Here is an 18,178-nt window from a genome sequence, read left to right as displayed (position 1 = left end):
TACCGGGAGTGAGTTACAGGCTGGAATCTAATCGAGGGGTCCGGGGGGGTTTATATACAGAATAACGGATACCGGGAGTGAGTTACAGGCTGGAATCTAATCGAGGGGTCCGGGGGGGTTTATATACAGAATAACGGATACCGGGAGTGAGTTACAGGCTGGAATCTAATCTACGGGTTCGGGGGGTTTATATACAGAATAACGGATACCGGGAGTGAGTTACAGGCTGGAATCTAATCGAGGGGTCCGGGGGGGGGGGGGGGGGGGGGGGGGGTTATATATAGAATAACGGATACTGGGAGTGAGTTACAGGCTGGAATCTAATCGAGGGGTCCGGGGGGGTTTATATACAGAATAACGGATACCGGGAGTGAGTTACAGGCTGGAATCTAATCGGAGTGTTCGGGAGGGAGGTTATATATAGAACAACAGATATCTGGGAGTGAGTTACAGGCTGGAATCTAATCGAGGGATTCTTCAGTTAAATAAATATTGTTGATATGTCAATCACCAATGTCTTGTGGGTAATTTTATGCAATGTAAGTAAAACAGGTTGCACAAAAGATAATAAAGAATGTATCTCGGCACAGAAGTTCCCTCCCACCCCCCTGCCATTGAAACCCCCCTGTCCCTGTCCCATTGCCCCTCAGGTACTGCCCCCCGCAGCACTGAGCCCCCCCCGCAGCACTGATACTCCCAGCACGGAGCATCACCCCGCAGCACTGATACTCCCAGCATGGAGCCCCCCCCCCCCCCCCCAGCACAGATACTCCCAGCACTGAGCCCCCCCACCCCAGCACTGATACTCCCAGCACTGAGACCCCCCCCAGCACTGATAATCCCAGCATTGAGACCCCCCCCAGCACTGATACTCCCAGCACTGAGACCCCCCCCAGCACTGATACTCCCAGCACTGAGACCCCCCCCCAGCACTGATAATCCCAGCATTGAGACCCCCCCCCAGCACTGATACTCCCAGCACTGAGACCCCCCCCCCCCAGCACTGATACTCCCAGCACTGAGACCCCACCCAGCACTGATACTCCCAGCACTGAGACCCCCCCCCCCCCCCAGCACTGATACTCCCAGCACTGAGACCCCCCCTCCGGCACTGATACTCCCAGCACTGAGACTCCCCCCCAGCACTGATACTCCCAGCACTGAGACCCCCCCTCCGGCACTGATACTCCCAGCACTGAGACCCCCCCCCAGCACTGATACTCCCAGCACTGAGTGTCCCAGCACTGAGCCCCCCCCCGGCACTGAGTCCCCCCCCAGCACTGAGCCCCCCCACCCCAAAACTGAGCCCCCCCCACCCCTGCACTGATAGTCCCAGCACTGAGTCCCACCTCAGCACTGATACTCCCAGCACTGACCCCCCCCCAGCACTGACACTCCCAGCACTGAGCCCCCCCCCCCCCCAAGCACTGACACTCCCAGCACTGAGCCCCCCCCCCGCAGCACTGACACTCCCAGCACTGAGCCCCCCCCCCCAGCACTGACACTCCCAGCACTAAGTCCCCCCCCCCACACTGACACTCCCAGCACTGAGACCCCCCCACCCCAGCACTGATACTCGCAGCACTGAGACCCCCCCAGCACTGAGTCCCCCCCCCAGCACTGACACTCCCAGCACTGAGCCCCCCCCCCCCCGCACTGATACTCCCAGCACTGAGCCCCCCCCCCCCCCAGCACTGACACTCCCAGCACTGAGCCCCCCCCACCCCCCAGCACTGACACTCCCAGCACTGAACCCCCCACCCCCCCCAAGCACTGATAATCCCAGCACTGAGTCCCCCCCCCAGCACTGACACTCCCAGCACTGAGTCCCCCCCCCAGCACTGAGTCCCCCCCCAGCACTGACACTCCCAGCACTGAGTCCCCCCCCCAGCACTGAGTCCCCCCCCCAGCACTGAGTCCCCCCCCCAGCACTGAGTCCCCGCCCCAGCACTGACACTCCCAGCTCTGAACCCCCCCACCCCCCCCAAGCACTGATAATCCCAGCACTGAGTCCCCCCCCAGCACTGACACTCCCAGCACTGAGTCCCCCCCCCAGCACTGAGTCCCCCCCCCAGCACTGACACTCCCAGCACTGAGTCCCCCCCCCAGCACTGAGTCCCCCCCCAGCACTGAGTCCCGCCCCAGCACTGACACTCCCAGCACTGACCCCCCCCAGCACTGAGTCCCCCGCCCAGCACTGACACTCCCAGCACTGAGTCCACCCCCCAGCACTGAATCCCGCCCCCCCAGCACTGACACTCCCAGCACTGAACCCCCCACCCCCCCAAGCACTGATAATCCCAGCACTGAGTCCCCCCCCCAGCACTGACACTCCCAGCACTGAGTCCCCCCCCCAGCACTGACACTCCCAGCACTGAGTCCCCCCCCAGCACTGACACTCCAAGCACTGAGTCCCCCCCCCAGCACTGACACTCCCAGCACTGAGCCCCTCCACCCCCCCCAGCACTGAGCCCCTCCACCCCCCCCCAGCACTGATACTCCCAGCACTGAGCCCCCCCCCCCAGCACTGATACTCCCAGCACTGAGCCCCCCACCCCACCAAACTGACACTCCCAGCACTGAACCCCCCACCCCCAGCACTGAGTGCCCCCCCCCCCAGCACTGACACTCCCAGCACTGAGCCCCTCCACTCCCCCAGCACTGATACTCCCAGCACTGAGCCCCCCCACAGCACTGATACTCCCAGCACTGAACCCCCCACCCCCCCAGCACTGATAATCCCAGCACTGAACCCCCCACCCCCCAAGAAATGAGCCCCTCCACACCCCCAGCACTGAGCCCCTGCCCCCCCCCCAGCACTGACACTCCAAGCACTGAGCGCTCCCCCCCAGCACTGATACTCCCAGCACTGAGTCCCCCCCCCAGCACTGACACTCCCAGCACTGAACCCCCCCCGATACTCCCAGCACTGAGCCCCTCCACCCCCCCCCCCCAGCACTGAGCCCCTCCACCCCCCCCAGCACTGATACTCTTAGCTCTGAGCCCCGCCCCGCCCCCCCAGCACTGATACTCCCAGCACTGAGCCCCTCCACCCCCCCCAGCACTGAGCCCCTCCACCCCCACCCCAGCACTGAGCCCCTCCACCCCCCCCCCCCCCAGCACTGACACTCCAAGCACTGAGCCCCCCTCCCGCCCCAGCACTGAGCCCCCCCCCCGCCCCCCCCAGCACTGATACTCCCAGCACTGAGTCCCCCCCCAGCACTGACACTCCCAGCACTGAGCCCCCCCCCCCGCCCCAGCGCTGATACTCCCAGCACTGGTCCCCCCACCCCCCCCCAGCACTGAGCCCCTCCTCCCCCCCCAGCACCGATACTCCCAGCACTGAGCCCCCCCCCGCACTGATACTCCCAGCACTGAGCCCCCCCCCCCCATCACTGAGTCCCCCCCCAGCACTGATACTCCCAGCACTGAGCCCCCCCCCATCACTGAGTCCCCCCCAGCACTGATACTCCCAGCACTGAGTCTCCCCCCCCAGCACTGACACTCCCAGCACTGAGTCCCCCCCCAGCACTGATACTCCCAGCACTGAGTCTCCCCCCCAGCACTGACACTCCCAGCACTGAGTCCCCCCCCAGCACTGACACTCCCAGCACTGAGTCCCCCCCCCAGCACTGACACTTCCAGCACTGAGTCCCCCCCCAGCACTGATACTCCCAGCAGTGAGTCCCCCCCCCAGCACTGAGTCCCCCCCCCAGCACTGATACTCCAGCAGTGAGTCCCCCCCCAGCACTGATACTCCCAGCACTGAGTCCCCCCCCCAGCACTGAGTCCCCCCCCCAGCACTGATACTCCCAGCAGTGAGTCCCCGCCCCCAGCACTGACACTCCCCGCACTGAGTCCCCCCCAGCACTGACACTCCCAGCACTGAGCCCCTCCACCCCCCCCCAGCACTGAGCCCCTCCACCCCCCCCAGCACTGATACTCCCAGCACTGAGCCCCCCCCAGCACTGATACTCCCAGCACTGAGTCCCCCCCCACAAACTGACACTCCCAGCACTGACACTCCCAGCACTGAGCCCCCCCGCAGCACTGATACTCCCAGTACTGAGCCCCCCCCCTGCACTGATACTCCCAGCACTGAGCCACCCCCCAGCACTGACACTCCCAGCACTGAGGCCCCCCCCCAGCACTGATACTCCCAGCACTGAGCCCCTCCACTCCCCCAGCACTGACACTCCTAGCACTGAGCACCCCCCCCCAGCACTGATACTCCCAGCACTGAGCCCCCCCCCCCAGCACTGATACTCCCAGCACTGAGCCACTCCACTCCCCCAGCACTGAGCCCCTCCACCCCACCCCAGCACTGACACTCCCAGCACTGAACCCCCCCCCCCCCGATACTCCCAGCACTGAGCCCCTCCACCCCCCCCCCCAGCACTGAGCCCCTCCACCCCCCCCGCACTGATACTCCCAGCACTGAGCCCCTCCACCCCCCCAGCACTGATACTCCCAGCACTAAGCCCCCCCAGCACTGATACTCCCAGCACTGAGCCCCTCCACCCCCCCCCAGCACTGACACTCCAAGCACTGAGCCACCCCCCGCCCCCCCCAGCACTTATACTCCCAGCACTGAGTCCCCCCCCAGCACTGAGCCCCCCCCCCCCCAGCACTGATACTCCCAGCACTGAGCCCCCCACCCCCCCCCAGCACTGATACTCCCAGCACTGAGCCCCTCCACCCCCTACAGCACTGATACTCCCCGCACTGAGCCCCCCCAGCACTGAGCCCCTCCACCCCCCCCAGCACTGATACTCCCAGCACTGAGCCCCTCCCCCCCCCCCCCCCCCCCCAGCACTGAGCCCCTCCCCCCCCCCCCCCCCCCCGGACGTGCCACCACTCACCATTGATCCGGTGGTCGTTGACATAAACCCCGGTGAAGCTGGAGTCGACCAGCCGGTGTTGGTTATTGGCAGTGATCGGATGACCCGGGCGTGTGTCCGGGAGATACTCTTGCTCCTCGATTGTTTGGCCGAGCTGAGGACATAATCAACCACATCGCTGTTCCTTCCAATTAGAGTGACCCGCTTTCTGAATCTGAGGTGGGGGGGGGGGGGGGGGGGGGGGGGGGGTGACAAGAGGCGAGACTAAATCAGACTTTATTTTTGTGCAAAAGAGATGTTAGGCTCGCATGAACCAATCAGATCATAGAACCAGAGAACTCTACAGCCAATCACATTCTATAGCGAGTGCTGTGTCCCCTGGGATGAGTCTCAGGACCCAGGCCTTGTCCCCCTCGGCATAGTCTCAGGGCCCAGGTAGTGCCCCCTCAGCCAAGTCTCCGACCCCAGGCGGTGCCCGCTCGACCTACTCTCAGGCCCCAGGCTGTGCCCGCTCGACCTACTCTCAGGTCCCAGGCTGTGCCCCCTCTGCCTATTCTCAGGCCCCAAGACATGCCCCCTTGGTCTATTCTCAGGCCCCAGGCTTTGTCCCCCTCGGCCTATTCCCAGGCCCCAGACCACGCCCCCTTGGCGTACTCCCAGCCCCGCCCCCTTGGCCTACTCCCAGGCCCCGCCCCCTTGGCCTACTCCCAGGCCCCGCCCCCTTGGCCTACTCCCAGGCCCCGCCCCCTTGGCCTACTCCCAGGCCCCGCCCCCTTGGCCTACTCCCAGGCCACAGGCCACGCACCATTGGCCTATACTCAGGTCACAACTGATATTGGGAAGTTTCTGACAGCGAAGGTGAGAAATGCCCTATCTGGGAAAAAGATAGAGATGCCCTTTCCTCCCATTGGTCACGTGACATCCTTGGAACACCCCGCCTTCCCACAACCAATCGGAAAGTCCCAGATTGGACGGCTCGTATGTCAATCAAACAGCCTTTGTCCCACCCCATCTCCTATATTTTTCCAAACTAATAAACAAGTGTTCAAAGAAAATGGAAAAAACTTTTTTTTTTTTTAAAACGCCACAATGATTTTTCGCTCAATTATGCTCGAGGTCGTGGTCGGGGTGGAGGGGGGTTAATCTTCAACTCCAGGCGACTCCAGGAGAACCCTGGAGGGTTGGTAACCCCTGGGTGTACAGCAGGCGATTGCAATGAATGTATCCCAGAGGGATGTTCTCACTTGACGCGTTCAATCGGGGATTCCGATCGATGTCGTTGTTCAGACTTCCAGATATCCTTCCTCAATTTTCCTTTGCTGCTCCGACCACTCTCGCTACTCAACGCAATATTGCTCAGCACAAAGGTGGGATATCGTCACGGCAAGGAGTTAACGGAGACGTACTTTCTACATCGTAAGCCAGCCGAGGCCCCAGAAGGAGACGCATTCAGCTGTTTTTTTCCCTCTAAGAGTTTGGCTGGAAGTGGGAACTCTGTGCACTCCTGTCCAAAGACAACCAGTGCCCTTGCCAAGAGCCACTCCACATTCCATTTAATCCACAGTACACAGGCCTCACTTCACCGCCCCAGCCACGATCACAGCAGGATCTCCTCACTTCAAGAAATTACTTAAAAAATAAAGCACAATTAAAAAAAACACAGCCCCTTTCATTATTGACAGTATATGAAAAGCGAGTAGCCATTTTACTTAAAGGCTTAGACCCTGGGAGAGAGCAGCCAGTGACAGCTCACTGACCTTTGAATTATCGTTTTCAAGCCAACACAGACTGAGAATAGTTCAATGAATTTCCGTTCTTTCACACCACAGAAGATCTGCATAAATCAACCACAATCTCTCCGGCAGTATGACAAGGGGTTGAGGGATATGGGAACCGGGTGGGTAAACGCGACTGGCACTATTTGCTCACCTGGAGTTAACACCTACACGAATAGCCTGTTTTCGAGTGTACGTGGATGATGGTGGATTTACTTTGTATCTAACCCGTGCTGTACCTGCCCTGAGAGTGTTTGATGGGACAGTGTAGAGGGAGCTTTACTCTGTATCTAACCCCGTGCTGTACCTGCCCTGAGAGTGTTTGATGGGACAGTGTAGAGGGAGCTTTACTCTGTTTCTAACCCGTGCTGTACCTGCCCTGGGAGTGTTTGATGGGACAGTGTAGAGGGAGCCTTACTCTGTGTCTAACCCGTGCTGTACCTGCCCTGGGAGTGTTTGATGGGGCAGTGTAGAGGGAGCTTTACTCTGTATCTAACCCCCTGTACCTGCCCTGGGAGTGTTTGATGCGACAGTGTAGAGGGAGCTTTACTCTGTATCTAACCCGTGCTGTACCTGCCCTGGGAGTGTTTAGTTGGACAGTGTAGAGGGAGCTTTACTCTGTAGCTTACAACGATTTGCATTTATATAGCGCCTATAACATAGTAAAATGTTTCAAGGCACTTCACAGGAGTGATTATCAAACAATATTTGGTACCTAGCCACATAAGGATATTAGAACAGGTGACCAAAAGCTTGGTCAAAGAGGTAGGTTTTAAAGGAGGGGAGAGAGGTAGACAGATGAAGAGGTCAGGGAAGGTATTCCAGAGCTTCGGGGCTTGGCAGCTGAAGGCAAGGCCGCAACGGTGGATAGGAAGGGGAAATGCCATGGAGGAATTATTATATATGTAAACCTGTAGATACCTTGTGTAGCCACCAGAGGGCTCATCCTCTGGAGTCCCAAGGGATCCCACAATCCCTTGGGAACACCGGTACTTAAGGAGGCCTCACAGGCTGGAGAGGCACTCTGGAGACCTGCAATAAAAGACTACGGTCACACTTTACTTTGAGCTCACAGTATCTGGTCAGGCTCTTTATTCATACATAAGAGGAATTTGTAAACTAAGATGAGAATTTTAAAATCCAGGAGTTCCCAGACGGGGAGCCAACGTAGGTCAGTGAGCATCGGTGAATTAGGTGTGAGTTAGGATACGGGCAGCACAGCGTTGGATGAGCTCCAGATTATGTAGGGTGGAAGATGAGAGGTTGGCCACTGGAATAGTCATGTCTGGAGATAATAAAAACATAGATAAGGGTTTCAGCAGATGAGCTGAGGCGGGTATTGTTCCGGAGGTGATGGATTGGATATGTCGACAGAAGCTCAGCTCAGGGTGAAGTCATAGAAACTTAACAGCACAGGAGGTGGCCATTCGGCCCATCGTGCCTGTGCCGGCTCTGTGAATGAGCGATCGTGCTTAGTCCCATCCCCCCCGCTCTATGTTGGTAACTCTGTAAGTTCCTCATTCTCCCAAACCTGCCCAACTTGCTTTTAAAATTAGTTATGGAATCAGCTCCCAGCACCTTTTTGGGCTGAGCCTTCCAGATCCCGACATCTTTGAGTGAAAAAATCTCTCATCTCCCTTCCAGATCGTCTGCCAATGATTTTGAATCTCTGACCTCTGGTTATTGACCCACTCGCCAGAGGGAATAGCTTTATCCTGTTGACTCCACCAATACCTCTCATCATCTTGTAGAGCTCCCCTAGGTCACCTCCTAACCTTCTCTGTTTCTAAGTGAACAGTCCTACCTTTTCCAACCTCGCCTCATAACTGAAGTCCCACATCCCTGAACACACACACACACACGGGTTCCATTCGAATCGTTTACATTGGCCGTTTCACTTAAATGTTAACATAGAATCATCACCAAGACTCGAGTTTGACAAAAGGCTCATGCATATTACACACGCACAGACACACATACATACATATGTGTGTGAAGTGCTTTGGGATATTTTCCTGTTAAAGGCGCTATATAAATGCGCGATATATATGTGAATAATACATACACACACACGCACACAATGACTTGCATTGATATAGCACCTTTAATCATAGAATCATAGAGATTTACGGCACAGAAGAGAGCCATTCAGGCCATTGTCTCTCTGCTGGCCAAAAAAGAGCTATCCAGCCCACGATCCAGCTCTTGGTCCGTAGCCCTGTAGGTTATGGCACTTCACGTGTGTTATGTATGTATGTACTGTAACACTAGATCACTCAATGTACCTTCACCCTGTATACACCATATCTGTACCACCAGAGGGTGCTGCTGCTGGAGACCTAAGGGTCACCTGTACACTGCAGGTAACCCAGTATAAAAGGGAGCTCACCTCTTGGTGTCCTCACTTTAGGAGCTGCAATAAAGGACTACGGTCACTACAGTTCAAGTGCCATACCCCTGCCTCGTGGAGTTTCTGCCTCTACCACCCTAAGGTTGCAAATGGTCTGGTTCAGGCTCAGACACTGACCGGGGACAGGGTTGGAGTCAGTGGCTAGGGACGGAGTTTGTGGCAGGGACCAAAGACAATGGTTTCGGTCTTCCCAGTATTTAACTGGAGGAAATTTATGCTCATCCAATACTGTCAGGCAAGCAGTGTGACCAATCAGAGAGTGGAGGGGGCGAGAGAGGTGGTGAGGTAGAGCTGGGTGTTGTCAATGTGCATGTGGAACCTGGCGACATGTTTCTGGGCGATGTCGCTGAGGGGCAGCATGTAGGACAGATCCTTGGGGGGACACCAGAGGTAACGGTGCGGGAGCAGGAAGAGAAGCCGTTGCAGGAAATGTCTGACTATGACTGGATGGGCAAGAGTGGAACCAGGCGAGGGCAGTCCCACCTAGCTGACCAACAGAGAACCTGCCCTGGGAATTCTCCAGTGCAATGACATGCTTACGGTCAGTCGGAACCAGTGATCTCTTGCAGGCATCAGTCTGACAATTCTCCACCTCCAATCCTGAACAAGTCCGCACTCCTATCCCACATACGAACATACGAAATAGGAGTAGGCCATTTGGCTCCTCAATCCTGCTCCGCCATTCAATAAGATCATGGCTGATCTGATCCTGCCCTCAACTCCACTTCACTGGACGCTTCCCATAACCCTTGACTCCCTTAACATTCAAAATCTGTCTATCTCCACTTTAAATATATTCAATGACCCAGCCTCCACAGCTCTCCAAAGATTCAGACCCTCAGAGAAGAGATTCCTCCTCATTTCTGTTTTAAATGGGAGGCCCCTTATTCTGAAACTATGCCCCCTAGTTCTAGATTCCCCCATGAGGGGAAACATCCTCTCTGCATCTACCCTGTCAAGCCCCCCTCAGAGTCTTATTCTTCTAAACTCCAATGAGTACAGGCCCAACCTGCTCAACTTTTTTTCCTAAGACAACCCCTTCATCTCAGGAATCAACCTAGTGAACCTTCTCTGAACAATGCAAGTATATCCTTTCTTAAATAAAGAGACCAAAACTGTACGCAGTACTCTAGGTGTGGCCTCACCAATACCCTGTACAGTTGTAGCAGGCCTTCTCTGCTTTTATACTCTATCCCCCTTGCAATAAAGACCAACATTCCATTTGCCTTCCTGATTATTTGCTGTACCTGCATACTAACTTTTGTTTCATGTACAAGGACCCCCAGGTCCCTCTGTACTGCAGCATTTTGTAATCTCTCCCCATTTAAATAATAATTAGCTTTTTTATTTTTCCTACCAAAGTGGATAACCTCACACTTTCCCACATTATACTCACTCTGCCAAATGTTTGTCCACTCACTGAGCCTGTCTATATCCCCTTGCAGATTCTTTGCGTCCTCCTCGCAACTTGCTTTCCCACCCATCTTTGTATCTATTCAGCTCCATGTCACTTACTCAATTAAGTTGCCGATGCCCGGGACTGAGGGTCTGCGGCCGATGCGCCGAAGGTGATACTGAGACACGCCGTCGCTGTTCATGCAATGACGCACCATATCCGCGGCAGTCGGTCCACACCCACGTTGAACCTGTAACTGAAAACAAACACATATAAACAGGCGGAGGTCATTCAGCCCCTCGAGCCTGTTCCGTCATTCAGTTAGATCATGGCTGGTCTGGATTATGGATGTCTCCGCAAGATCCCGCAAATCCCCTGGGAGGACAGACACACCAACGTTAACATCCTTGACCAGGCCAACATCCCTAGCATTGAAGCACTGACCACACTCGATCAGCTCCGCTGGGCAGGCCACACTGTCCGCATGCCCGACACGAGACTCCCAAAGCAAGCGCTCTACTTGGAACTCCTTCACGGCAAACGAGCCAAAGGTGGGCAGAGGAAATATTACAAGGACACCCTCAAAGCCTCCCTTGATAAAGTGCAACATCCCCACCGACACCTGAGAGTCCCTGGCCAAAGATCGCCCCAAGTGGAGGAAGTGCATCCGGGAGGGCGCTGAGCACCTCGAGTCTCATCGCTGAGAGCATGCAGAAAACAAGCGCAGGCAGCGGAAGGAGCGTGCAGCAAATCTGTCCCACCCACCCCTTCCCTCAACGACTATCTGTCCCACCTGTGACAGGGACTGTGGCTCCCTTATGGAATTTTACAGCCACCTAAGGACTCATTTTTAGAGTGGAAGCAAGTCTTCCTCGATTCCGAGGGACTACCTATGATGATGATGGCTGGTCTGTACCACAACTCCATGTACCCACCTTTGCTCCGTGTCCCGCGATACCCTTTACCCAACAAAAATCTATCGATCACAATCTTGAAAGCAAGCCCCAACTGACCCCCAGCATGGGCAGACTTTTGGGGGAGAGAGTTCCAGATCGCCACGAACATGTGTGTGAAAAGGTCGCTTCCTGATTTCACTCCTGAACAGCCCGGCTCTAAATTTAAGGTTATGTCTCCTTGTTCTGGATCCCCCCACCAGAGAAAGGTTTCTCTCTATCTAGCCCATCAAATCCCACAATCATTTCAAACACCTCAATCAGATCACTGCTCAATCTTCAAAACTCAAGGAAATACAAGCCACAATTATGCAACCTGTGCTCACAATTGAACGCGTTTAACACCGCTTCATTCTGGTGAATGTGCACTACACCCAAAGGCCAATGTATCCATCCTGAGTTGCGGGGCGCAGAACTGAACGCGGTTACTCCAAACGGGCTCTGAAAAAGACTCTGTACAACTGAAGCTTCACTTCCTCCCCTTTCTATTGCATTAGATAAAGGCCAACATTAGCCTTTTTGATTAGTGTCTGTGTACCTGGCCACCTAAATCTCTTTGTTCCTCGTCTCTAGGAAACACTCCGATTTGTCTTTCTCAGATCCAAGCCTCACACTATCCCACGTTGAACTGCATCTGCCACAGATTTGCCCGCTCACTCAGTCTGGCTCTGTCCCTTTGCAACTTCCTGCTCCCAGCTACACAACGTACTGTGCCTCCCAACTTAGTGTCATCTGCAAACTTTGATATACAACTCTGCATTCCTTCATCCAAGTCATTGGTATAGGTAGTCGAGGCCCCAGCACTGATCCCGATGGAATTCCTCGTGTCAGAACCCACCAATCAGAGAACAATCCTATTATCGCCACGAGTCCCAGAATCTTACAGCACAGGAGGCCATTTAGACCGTGGTGCCTCTGCTGGCTCTTTGAAAGAGTTGGACAATTTAGTCCCACACCCTTGCTCTTTCCCCATAACCCTGTAAATCTTCAAGTACATGTACAATTGTCTTTTGGAAGTTCCTGTGGAACCTGCTTCCTCCAGGCTTTCACGTAGTGCATTCCAGATCGTAACAGCCCCTGTGTGTGAAGACATGTCTCACTTCCCATCTAGAACAGCCCCAGCTTCTCCAGTCTCTCTGAAGTACAAACGTAAGGAAGTCCTGCTACAATTGTACAGGGCCTTGGTGAGACCGCACCTGGAGTACTGTGCACAGTTTTGGTCTCCTTACCTAAGGAAATATATACTTAGGCAGTGCAACAAAGGTTCACTACACTGATCCCTGGGATGAGAGGGTTGACTTATGTTGGGTTGAGTAGATTGGGCTTGTACTCGCAGGAGTTTAGAAGAATGAGGTGATCGCATTGAAACATATAAAATTTTGAGGGGGATTGATCTGACAGAGAGAAACATAGAAACATAGAAAATAGGTGCAGGAGTAGGCCATTCGGCCCTTCTAGCCTGCACCGCCATTCAATGAGTTCATGGCTGAACATGCAACTTCATTACCCCATTCCTGCTTTCTCACCATACCCCTTGATTCCCCTAGTAGTAAGGACTTCATCTAACTCCTTTTTGAATATATTTAGTGAATTGGCCTCAACAACTTTCTGTGGTAGAGAATTCCACAGGTTCACCACTCTCTGGGTGAAGAAATTCCTCCTCATCTCAGTCCTAAATGGCTTCCCCCTTATCCTTAGACTGTGTCCCCTGGTTCTGGACTTCCCCAACATTGGGAACATTCTTCCTGCATCTAACCTGTCTAACCCCGTCAGAATTTTAAACGTTTCTATGAGGTCCCCTCTCATTCTTCTGAACTCCAGTGAATACAAGCCCAGTTGATCCAGTCTTTCTTGATAGGTCAGTCCCGCCATCCCGGGAATCAGTCTGGTGAACCTGCTGAGAGATCGTTTCCCCTGGCTGGAGAATCTAGAACTAGGGGACATAGTCTCCGTATATTAGCTTTTTAAGGCTGAGATGAGGAGGAATTTCTTCACTCAGAGGCTTGTGAATCTTTGGAAGGATATTCTTGCCTTGGAGGCGGTGCAATGAAGATTGATCCCTGGGAGGAGTGGGTTGTCCTATGAGGAGAGATTGAGTAGAACGGTCCTATACTCTCTGGAACTTAGAAGAATAATTGAAACACATAAGATTCTGAGGGGGATTGACAGGGTAGATGCTGAGAGGTTGCTTCCTCGGGCTGGAGTGTCTAGAACCAGGGCTTACAGTCTCAGGATAAGGGGCTGAGATGAGGAAGAATTTCTTCACTCAGAGGGTTGTGAATCTTTGGAATTCTCTACCCCAGAGAGCGGCAATGCTGAATCTCTGAATATATTCAAGGCTGACATATATCGATTTTTGGACTCACGGGGAATCAAGGGATATAGAGATAGGGCAGGAAAGTGGAGTTGAGGTCAAAGATCAGCCATGATCTCACTGAATGGCAGAGCAGGCTCAAGGGCCTGTATAAGAACATAAGAAATAGGAGCAGGAGTATGCCATTTGGCCCCTCGAGCCTGCTCCGCCATTCAATACGATCATGGCTGATCTGATCATGGACTCAGCTCCACTTCCCTGCCCACTTCCCATAACCCTTCACTCCCTTATCGCTCAAAAGTCTGTCTATCTCTACCTTAAATATATTCAATGACCCAGCCTCCACAGCTCTCTGGGGCAGAGAATTCCACAGATTTACAACCCTCGGAGAGAAGAAATTCCTCCTCATCTCAGTTTTAAATGGGCGGCCCCTTATTCTGAGACTATGTCCCCTAGTTTTAAATTCCCCAATGAGTGGAAATATCCTCTCTGCATCCACCTTGTTGAGTCCCCTCATTATCTTATATTTCAATAAGATCACCTCTCATTCTTCTGAACTGCAATGTGTATCGGCCCAACTTATCCTCATAGGTCAACCCCTTTATCTCTGGAATCAACCTAGTGAACCTTCTCTGAACAGCCTCCAATGAAAGTATATCCTTCCTTAAATACGGAGACCAAAACTGAATGCAGTACCCTAGGTGTGGCCTCACCAATACCCTGTACAGTTGAGGCAGGATTTCTCTGCTTTTCCCCTTGCAATAAAGGCCAACATTCCATTTGCCTTCCTGATTACTTGCTGTACCTGCATACTAACTTTGTGTTTCATGCACAAGGACCCCCAGGTCCCTCTGTACTGCAGCACTCTGTAATGTTTCTCCATTTAAATTATAATTTGCTTTTCTATTATTTCTGCCAAAGTGGATAACCTCACATTTTCCCACATTATACTCTACCTGCCAAATTTTTGCCCACTCACAGCCTGTCTATATCCCTTTGCAGATTTTTTGTGTCCTCCTCACAATTTGCTTTCCCACCCATCTTTGTATCATCAGCAAACTTGGCTACATTACACTCGATCCCTTCATCCATTTCAGTACTATAGATTGTAAATAGTTGAGGCCTACTCCTGCTCCTAATTGTTGTGTTATGTTCTCTCCACATAACTGAACTCCCTCATCCTGGTAAAACTCCTCTGCATCCTCTTCAGGGCCTTGATGGCCTTCCTAAAGTGAGGCCTAACCAGTGATTTCTAAAGGTTTAGCAATTAACTTTCTTGCTTTTGTATTCAACGCCCCTATTTAGCAGTTAAGCAATACGTATGCAATATTAACCGGCTTATCAACTTCCCCTGCTACTTTCAAAATCCCAACCTATTTCTAACCTGTGTTACCTCCAATTCACCCTGTGTGTGTGAAGAAATTTCTTCATCTCCCCTCTGGCTCTTTTGCCAATTATTTTAAAGCGGTGTCCTCTGGTTACCGACCAATTTGCCAGTAGAAACAGTTTCTCCCTACTCGTTCTATCAAAACCCTGCAAGATTTTGAACACCTCTGTTCAAAACACCTCAACCCTTCTTTGCTCCAAGGAAAACAACCCCAGCTTCTCCACATAACCCAAGTCCCTCAAACCCTGGTATCATTCAAATCAATCTCCTCTCCAAGTGTGGTGCCCAGAATTAAACATAAGACTCCAGCTCAGGCCTAACCAGGATGATTTATGAAGGTTTAGCAGTAACTAAGATCCACAGGCACTCCCCTGCCCACCAGTGACCTTCTAAAAATACAGCATCAGTGGGTCATAGCCCCTTTCCCCTGGATTTACAGATGTGTGTCCCTTTTACCCTGGATTTACAGATGTTTGTCTCTTTACCCTGGATTTACAGATGTTTTAGCCCAGTTCTGGATTTACAGATTTCAGTCGATTTCCCCTGGGCTTAGAAGGGGCTGACATCTGTAATTCCAGGGGAAAGAGACTGAAACATCTGTAAATGCAGAGGGAAAGAATCAGCCCTTCCCTGGATTTACAGATGTTTTGGCCCCTTTCCCCGGTATTTACAGATGTTTCAGTCCCTTCCCTGGATTTACAGATGTTTCAGCCCCTTTCCTCTGGATTTACAGATGTTTGTCCCTTTCCTCTGGATTAACAGATGTTTCAGTCCCTTTCCCCTGGATTTAGTGTATCTTTCCCTGGATTTACAGATGTTTCAGTCCCTTTCCCCTGTATTTACAGTGTATCATTCCCCTGTTACGGATGTTTCAGTCCCTTTCCCCTGTATTTACAGATGTTTTGGCCCCTTTCCCCTGCATTTACAGATGTTTCCGTCCCTTCCCCCTGCATTTACAGATGTTTCCGTCCCTTCCCTGCATTTACAGATGTTTCCGTCCCTTACCTGCATTTACAGATGTTTCCGTCCCTTACCTGCATTTACAGATGTTTCCGTCCCTTACGTATTTACAGATGTTTCCGTCCCTTACCTGTATTTACAGATGTTCAGTCCCTTTCCCTATGGTTTACAGGTGTGTCACTTTCCACTGCATTTACAGATGTTTCAATCCCTTTCCCCTGGATTTACAGATGTTTCGATCCCTTTCCCCTGGATTTACAAATGTTTCGACCCCGTTTCCTTGGATTTGCAGAGGTTTTGGTCCTTTTCCTCTGGATTTACAAATGTTCCAATCCCTTTCCCCTGGATTTACAGATGTTGTGGTCCATTTCCCCTGGATTTACAGATGTTCCAGCCTCTTTTCCCTGGATTTACAGATGTCTCAGCCCCTTTCCCCTGGATTTACTGTTTTGGTCCCTTTCCCCTGGATTTACAGATGTTCCAGCCTCTTTCCCCTGGGATTACAGATGTTTTGGCCCCTTTCCCCTGGGATTACAGATGTTTTGGCCCCTTTCCGCTGGGTTTACAGATGTTGCAGTGTCCAGGGGCTGTTTTGCCTCTTTCCCCCCTCAGTGACATCCCGCTTCCCTCAGGAGCCGCAGCCGCCCTCCCACAGCGCGAACCCGACCCGCCTCGCCAGTACCTGCCGCCTGCGGCCCAATTCCCGGCACCGCACCGTGTCGCAATCAGCCGCCCGCCTCCTCCGAGCCTCGCGCCGCACTGAGCCGCCACCCCTCCCGCCGCTGTGGCTCCGCCCCCTCCTGCGGCAACAGACTCCGCCCCCTTCTGCTCCCGCGCTGCAGCGGCCCCGCCCTCCTGAGGAGCAGAGGGCATTGGGTCAGCTACTGGGCATTGGGTCAGGCTGGGCATTGGGTATGGGGTTTTGGGTCAGTTACTGGGCATTGGGTCAGGGGCATTGGGCCAGTTACTGGGCATTGGGTCAGCTACCGGGCATTGGGTCAAGCTGGGCATTGGGTCAGTTGCTGGGCATTGGGTCAGGCTCGGCATTGGGTCAGGGGTATTGGGTCAGTTACTGGGCATTGGGTCAGTTACTGGGTATTGGGTCAGGGGCATTGGGCCAGTTACTGGGCATTGGGTCAGCTACTGGGCATTGGGTCAAGCTGGGCATTGGGTCAGTTACTGGGCATTGGGCCAGTTACTGGGAATTGGGTCAGCTACTGGGCATTGGGTCAGTTACTGGGAATTGGGTCAGCTACTGGGCATTGGGTCAGTTACTGGGCATTGGATCAGGCTGGGCATTGGGTCAGGCTGGGCATTGGGTCAGTTACTGGGCATTGGGTCAGGCTGGGCATTGGGTCAGCTACTGGGCATTGGGTCAGGCTGGGCATAGGGTCAGTTACTGGGTATTGGGTCAGTTACTTGGCATTGGGTCAGCTACTGGGCATTGGGTCAGTTACTGGGCATTGGGTCAGGCACTGGGCATTGGGTAAGTTACTGGGCATTGGGTCAGGCTGGGCATTGGGTAAGTTACTGGGCATTAGGTCAGTTACTGGGCATTGGGTCAGGCTGGGCATTGGGCCAGTTACTGGGCATTGGGTAAGTTACTGGGCATTGGGTCAGGCTGGGCATTGGGTCAGTTACTGGGCATTGGGTCAGGCTGGGAATTGGGTCAGTTACTGGGCATTGGGTCAGTTACTGGGCATTGGGTCAGCTACTGGGCATTGGGTCAGCTACTGGGCATTGGGTCAGGCTGGGCATTGGGTCAGTTACTGGGCATTGGGTCAGCTACTGGGCATTGGGTCAGCTACTGGGCATTGGATCAGGCTGGGCATTGGGTCAGGCTGGGCATTGGGTCAGTTACTGGGCATTGGGCCAGTTACTGGCCATTGGGTAAGTTACTGGGCATTGGGTCAGGCTGGGCATTGGATCAGGCTGGGCATTGGGTCAGGCTGGGCATTGGGTCAGTTACTGGGCATTGGGTCAGGCTGGCCATTGGGTCAGTTACTGGGCATTGGGCCAGTTACTGGCCATTGGGTAAGTTACTGGGCATTGGGTCAGGCTGGGCATTGGATCAGTTACTGGGCATTGGGTCAGGCTGGGCATTGGGTTAGTTACTGCGCATTGGGTCAGGGTGGGCATTGG

The 18,178-nt window shown here is 53.7% G+C and overlaps 1 long non-coding RNA gene across 1 annotated transcript; it reads right to left on the bottom strand.

The window, feature by feature from the left end:
• Positions 1 to 4,882: 4,882 nt before the first annotated feature.
• LOC139264035 (uncharacterized) lies at positions 4,883 to 16,777 on the bottom strand. Its single transcript, XR_011593284.1, has 3 exons — positions 16,719 to 16,777; positions 10,542 to 10,678; positions 4,883 to 5,055 (listed from the first exon to the last, which is right to left on the bottom strand). It is a non-coding gene; the product is annotated as an uncharacterized lncRNA (long non-coding RNA).
• Positions 16,778 to 18,178: the final 1,401 nt, after the last annotated feature.

Source organism: Pristiophorus japonicus, chromosome 5, assembly GCF_044704955.1.
Source record: "Pristiophorus japonicus isolate sPriJap1 chromosome 5, sPriJap1.hap1, whole genome shotgun sequence".
NCBI lineage: Eukaryota > Metazoa > Chordata > Chondrichthyes > Pristiophoridae > Pristiophorus > Pristiophorus japonicus.
The sequence above is the reverse complement of the archived record's forward strand: the minus strand, read 5'-3'. Positions and strand labels throughout refer to the sequence as shown.